This window comes from Amborella trichopoda, chromosome 9, assembly GCF_054954075.1.
Source record: "Amborella trichopoda isolate Santa Cruz 75 chromosome 9, AtrichopodaSantaCruz75HAP2 v2.0, whole genome shotgun sequence".
In the NCBI taxonomy this organism is placed as follows: Eukaryota; Viridiplantae; Streptophyta; class Magnoliopsida; order Amborellales; family Amborellaceae; genus Amborella; species Amborella trichopoda.
This window is the reverse complement of record NC_142344.1, coordinates 8537091-8544020: the sequence shown is the minus strand read 5'-3', so window position 1 is coordinate 8544020 and position 6930 is coordinate 8537091.

Here is a 6930-nt window from a genome sequence, read left to right as displayed (position 1 = left end):
TTGAATTGACTAAATTGTCCCTGGAGCTGTGGGTCGACGTGGGGGAGTAGGTGAGGGTAGTGGTTGGAAACTGGGAGATGTAATATTGATATTTTTAGTAGATGTAAGGGGTGAGAATGGTTGAAGGGTGGCCTGATCTTTTTGTTCTTAGGAATGGTTTTTGGACATGTGGTTTTCGTTTGTATTGGTGGAATGATTATTTAGGCATAGTTAGGAAAATTAGGTGTTATATTTTTATTTTATGGAAAAAGATAAGATGTTTTACCGATTTTAAGTTTTGAAAATGTTCCATGTTGGAACACATTTTTTTATCGTCAATTTTTAAGATTTTTTTCTTCGATTTACTTTATTTTTTAAATTTTTAATTTTATAATTAAAGATGAAAATATATTTTAAGACTACCACAAAGATTTTCAATATTAAAACCAGAATTCTGGTTATTATTGCAAGGTGTGCTTTACTTTGATTGTTTAAAGCATGGGTCCATACAAACTGCACCCTTAGTATGAAAAAAAGTTTGTATAGAGCCGAGGCTCTAAGAAATTAAATTAGAGCCTATCTCAAAAATTTTATTAGAAGATGTTGTTTTGATGCTCAAATATCCTCAAATTGATCATCTCGACATCAAGATGCATGAACATGAGAAAAAAAAATGCTTTTCAAGTTTTGGAAATAGTGCATCTTACAATCTATTTTTCGACCATCAATTTTCAAGAATTTTAAATTTTCATAGATTTGCTCAATCTATACTATTTTTGAAATTTTAAATTTTATAATTAAAGATCAAAATATATTTCAAGGCAACATTTCTAGATACCATTTGAAAGCATGCGTTACTTTGAAGGTTTAGAGCCTCGGCTCCATACAAACCGTACCTTTTTAGTTAGAAAAAAGTTTATATAGGGTTGCAACCTTATACTGTAGAGCTATGGATACACCTCAAAAATCCATCAGAAAAGGTAGTTTTAATGTTGAAAAACTCTTTGATTGATCATCTCGACATCAAGATGTATGACCATGAAAAAAAAAAGACTTTAAGTCTCAAAAAATAGTGCAGTTTATAACATATTATCTACACCGTCAATTTGTAAGATTTTCATATGTTTATAGATCTACTTGATTTTAACCATTTTTAAAATTTAAAATTTTATAATTCGATATAAAAATATATTTTAAAATGATCCTAATAACATTTTACATCAAAATTATATGCCATAATGAAATTTGAAGGTGCACCACCGTAGCTCTACACCTACGGATGCATCCGTATGCAAACCGCACCCTTTTAGTAATGACCTGAGATTGTGATTTCATAAAGGGATTATGATAGTTTGTGTTCCTTTTACTTTATTTAGTTAGAGAGCGAGAATGTGTGTTCAATCCAATGGTTTAAAAAACGGATCGGTGACTCGGATCAAGCTTCCAAAAAACCGATCTGGATCGGCGAATCGGCGATTCGGATCGGGAATCGGGTGAATCGGTCATAATAAAGCTTAAAAAAAATCCAAAAAAATTATTAAAATTCATTATAAATATTGTTTTTTAGGAATTCAATAAGAAATGAGGGTACTCCATTAAGAATTTTCATGTTTTTGAATGAATATGTGAATATTGATATGCTCTTTCCCTGCATGAATCGCCATTCAGTATTTAATTTACATCGCACAAAAGGATAAACATATAATTATCATGGAATAAGTATATCAACATACATGGACTACAATAAAGCATAAAATTAGTAACATATGATCTAAAAATAAAATGATAGACGACGTTATTCTTGGTCACGCTGGTGCCATTGATTGAATTCGTTTAACAATTCGTTGATTCGATCTAAAAACGAATCATCGATATTAGCAGGCGTCTAACTATTCCCAAATCCCTGAGTGTTAGTGTTTTGTTGTGTTCCCAATCTAAAATCCCCGAAGATTGTCCATCCTTCATGCTCACCTGTACTGTCATGCTCATCCCTACATTGTTGCTGAATAATATGGCTGGGATAGGGTGGCCTCAGAATCATCATCTCTCTCATTTTCTCTTTAAATAATATGGATTAAAAAAAAAATAACAAATTTTCAAAAAAATCGATCATGGATTAAAAAAAAAATCACAAATTTTCAAAAAATTCTATCATGGATTACAAAAAAAAATTCGATCATGGATTAAAAAAAAAAAATCACAAATTTTCAAAAAATTCTATCATGGATTACAAAAAAAAATTCGATCATGGATTACAAAAAAAAACAAAAAATTCAATCGTGGATTACAAAAAAAGAAAAAAACAATTCGATCATGGGTTACAAAAAATTCAATCATGGATTACAAAAAACTCTATCATGAGTTACAAAAAAAGCAAAAAACAAAAAATTCGATCATGGATTATAAAAAAAAAAACAAACATTTCGATCATGGATTACAAAAAAAAACAAACATTTCGATCATGTATTACAAAACATTCAATCATGGATTACAAAAAATTCTATCATGGGTTACAAAAGAAAAAAAAAAAACAAAAAATTTGATCATGGATTACAAGAAAAAAAAACAAACATTTCGATCATGGATTACAAAAAATTCGATCATGGATTACAAAAAATTCTATCATGGGTTACAAAAAAAAAAACAAAAACAAAAAATTCGATCATGGATTACAAAAAAAAAAAAACAATTCGATCATGGATTACAAAAAAATCGATCAAGTATTACAAAAAAATCGATCATGGATTACACACAAAAAAAAAAAAAAAAAAAATCCGTACGGGACTCACCACAGTGAATCGGCGAGTCACTGTACAGAATCGTCCGGTTCTCTCTAGAACCGGACGATTCTCTCTAGAACCGGACGATTCCCGTTTTTTTCGCCGATTCAATCCGTCCATGGCGATTCTCGAGTAGAACCCGAGCGAGTCTGGTTCGACTCGGCGTTTTTTTAAACACTGGGTCAATCACTTCAATGGAAAGAAAAGGGAAAGTAATTCTGACTTTATGGTTTGGTTTCTATTTTCAGATTGGATGTGGGGTCTTCCTTCTTTCTGTCTTATTTCTCTCATCAAATTCATTTCATCCGTATTTATTTTGACTAGCTAGTTGGATTCTAAAACTTAAGGCAATTAGTTATGTTCTTAACTAGAATTTCTCATTCCACTGTTAACCTTTTTGTCACTGTGATCTTTCAACTACTTTTAGTAAGTGATATTTCTATAACATCGATAAAATTTTTGTAATTTTAAACAATAAAAGTAAAGCGCACTTTCAAATAGTGTCGAGAAATGTGGTTTCAATACTGAAAATTTTTGTGATCGCCTTAAAATATATTTTCATCTTTTATAAGCTTCAAAAATAGCGTAGATCGAGCAGATCTATGTAAACTTGGAAATCTTGAAAATTGCCAGCGAAACATTGCATTTTAAGATGCCTTATTTCCAAAATTTGAAATCAATTTTTTTCTCATGTCCATGTATCTTGAGGTCGAGATGATCAATTGGAGGATATTTGGACATCAAAACAAGCTCTTCTAATGAAATTTTTGAGGTGCGCTCTAATTTGATTGTTTAAAGCTTCGCACTTATATAAACTTTTTCTTTTAAATTAACATTGCTTGTTTTAAAAATAATTAATGTTGAAAATTTTGTTAAGGAAAGGACGTCTACTATCTTATATTATCATTTTTTTTTAATTATTTTATTTATTTTAACTAATTTATGCACTAGATAAGTGGGATTATTCCCAAAAAAAAAGTTTATATAAGGTGACTTTCGAGAGTTGTAACTAATCCGGCTGAAGTAACATATGTGCTGCTTGATGCGCCAAGAGGTTGCCAACCCACCCCTTGGTGTGCACCAAATGCATCAAGCTGCACTAGTCGGCCTGCACCACATGCACCATCCACCCTGCATTGCATGCATTAGGCTGCCTACGCCATATGTGCCGGCAGCCTACGCCACATGAGGTTTAGGAAAAAGGGGCCTGACAATATCATCCCCAAATAACTTTATGGTGGCATTTATAACCAGAATTCCCCTCTCCTCAATGCACAAAACATAAAAACTACTTGATTTCTCTTTTGAAAATAAAAAGGTGCTTGGTTTTTCTTTCTTCTCTATTTTTTGCCTCTCTGAAACTCTCCCTTCTTGCTTAATTCACTCTCAACTTTCAGTTATTCTTAAAGTGTTTTGGAACTTTGAGGGAAGTCTTTCTTAAGTGATCTTCAAATTGTGATCCATGCCGTGGGTTTCCTATTTGACATTACAAGTGTGAAGTGAGAGATTACGAATTCAGTGATTTATTTTATTGTGCACTTTCCTTTCTCATTTGGATCTTCTTTGAAATTCTGAGCGAGAATTTCTCAGCTATTTTGGCTTGCAAGAGAAAATGGTCATGCCATCGCTTTGATGGGTTTTATGAGGTGGGTTTGCCAGTTTTAACTAAGGTTTAAAAAATGGACCAGCACCCAAATCGTGCATCTAGAAAACTGGTTTGGTTCGGTGCTAGTTTTGTCAAAGTGAACTGCCCAATAAAAAATTGAAAAGTTAAAAGATAAAAGTAGAGCCTAGTTTTGTCAGAAAACCAGTTAGTTCATGAGAGAAACAACCTGTTCTCGATGTTTAATGGGGTCCAATTGTTCTCGATGTTTAATGGGGTCCAATTCAGCCTAACTGGTTCTGATCTGAATCACCATTTTTTTTTTCTAAACCTTGGTTTCATTATCACAACAGGTCCTACTTTCTTCTTGACCTACTATTTATAAAGGATCACCATGTATGTACAATTGGATTCCGGACCGACCTCACATGAGATAAGTGAACCATTTTTCACGAGTTATTTGAGAATAGGTAGATCACGATCCAATCAAATTCCGATCCAAAGTTGATCCGATCTTGCATTAGAGATCCAATCAACCAACCCTTTTTCAAAAGAAGAGCAACCACTTGAAAATGGATAAAATATGATTCTATAATTATAAATGTATACTTACAACGAGGTTGGAATGTTTCGTAGCCACTAAGAGGCCGTTTGGGTATCTGAAAATCTATCACAATGAAATATATTATAAAGAAAGGAAATATGAGATGTAACATGGGTACACTTCAACTTACACTTCAACGGTAAGAAAATAGAAATAAAGTGCACATGATTTCTCCAAAAATACGTGAAATCGCTATTACGCCCTTAATGGATAATCTAACTGACCATCCATTTTTTATCATTCTCTCTATGACCATCCATTCTCCCGCTTTTCTTTTTCTCTTTAACACATCCATTTCTACTCTCTCCCTCTAAACGTACACATCCACTTCTACTCTCTCTCCAAATTATACTTATACGTATATTTCTACATCCGCTTTGCTATATCCATTCATACTTTTTCATCCCCAATTTGGGTTATAGCCCTCATCCGTTCTCGTATAAAAATAAAAATAATAATTATTAATCAATGAGAAATTACACAACACAATCATAATAAAAAAAATTTCACACAACATAATCCTCAGAATAAAAAATTTCACACAACATAATCTTCATAAGAGATTAGTAAAAACTCAATTGAAATAAGATAATTTTTAGTTTTCGCCAATGTCTCAAAATTTTGTACTGTAATTACCAAACCTTCTAGTTTACTAATCAAATTTCTTCCCATTTTTTAACTTGTACCATAAAGATTTTAAATTTGGTATCATAAATTTATTATTTATTTGAAATTATATAGAGAGACATTCGAAAGATTTCTATAAAAAATAAATAAAAATAAGGCTTATCACAATAAAATCATGTTTATTCCAATCATTTTATTCCAATAACTTATCATATAGAAACCAAAGTCTAATCATATTAGAAGACATGTGATTCTATGTAAGTGCCAAAGGCATGCAAAATAAGTAGAAAATAGTGTCATGATGACTTTAGAATGGTACAAGTTATTATTAGAAAATATTTTTGAAATGATGATGATGTTATTATTAGAAATTTTTTTTGGAATGGTGTGATGATGTCTTTAATTCCACATTTCAATGGAATTTTGTGACAAAAAAGAAAGAAATGCTAGTTTATAGGCAAGTGTTGGTAAAATATCGGTAATGTATTTCTCATATTTCTTCCCGACATAGCCAAACAGTAGCAATGTATTTCATAGGTTGTATATAAATACTACTCAAAGAGTAACAATCCATTTGCAGATAATGTATTACGCCAATAATATATTTCATAGACAATATATTTCCAAGTATCCAAACGACCCTTAAATCTATGAATTTATACTTTAAGAACGAGGTTGGAATGTTTCCTAGCAGCTAAATTATTTTTATTGGTATATATGTCCAATTTTTTTTTTTTTAACAACGTTTACAATTTAATCAAGGCCTTTGCAGCATTCCACACCTTTAATAAAAATAAAATTGATCACTAGAGCTTTTTTAATTGAATATAAAATTTGGAAAAAAAAAAGAGAGAAAGGTTTATATGCTTCCCCTACAACATAGAAGTTCTATCCTCCCCCTACCATCCAGCCATCCAATTTTGATCAAGAGAGCCATTCACCGTTTGATCTTAGATCCAATGTCTCAAAGTATTTTACTTTTAGTTTTTTATACAAATTTTATGAATATAAAATTTGGTACGTGTCATCTTCTCATTAGTGCACACCTATAAAAAATATTAAAAATATTTTTTCGATAAATATAATGACCAAAATACCCCTTAAATCTTTCAAGGGTATTTTGGTCATTTTATTTTATTGAAAATATTTTTTTTATATTTTTTTCTAGTGCGAGTTTAATAGAGGAATGGACGTCTAAAAGTTGGTGTCAAAATAGTTTATAAGAAAAAATTAAAAATCAAATAGTGTAGAGATGTGACATTGTGATTGGGGCAATATTAGCCCTCCATTCAGAATGGAGGATTGGATAAAGGGGAGGATAGAACTTTTGTGCTCAA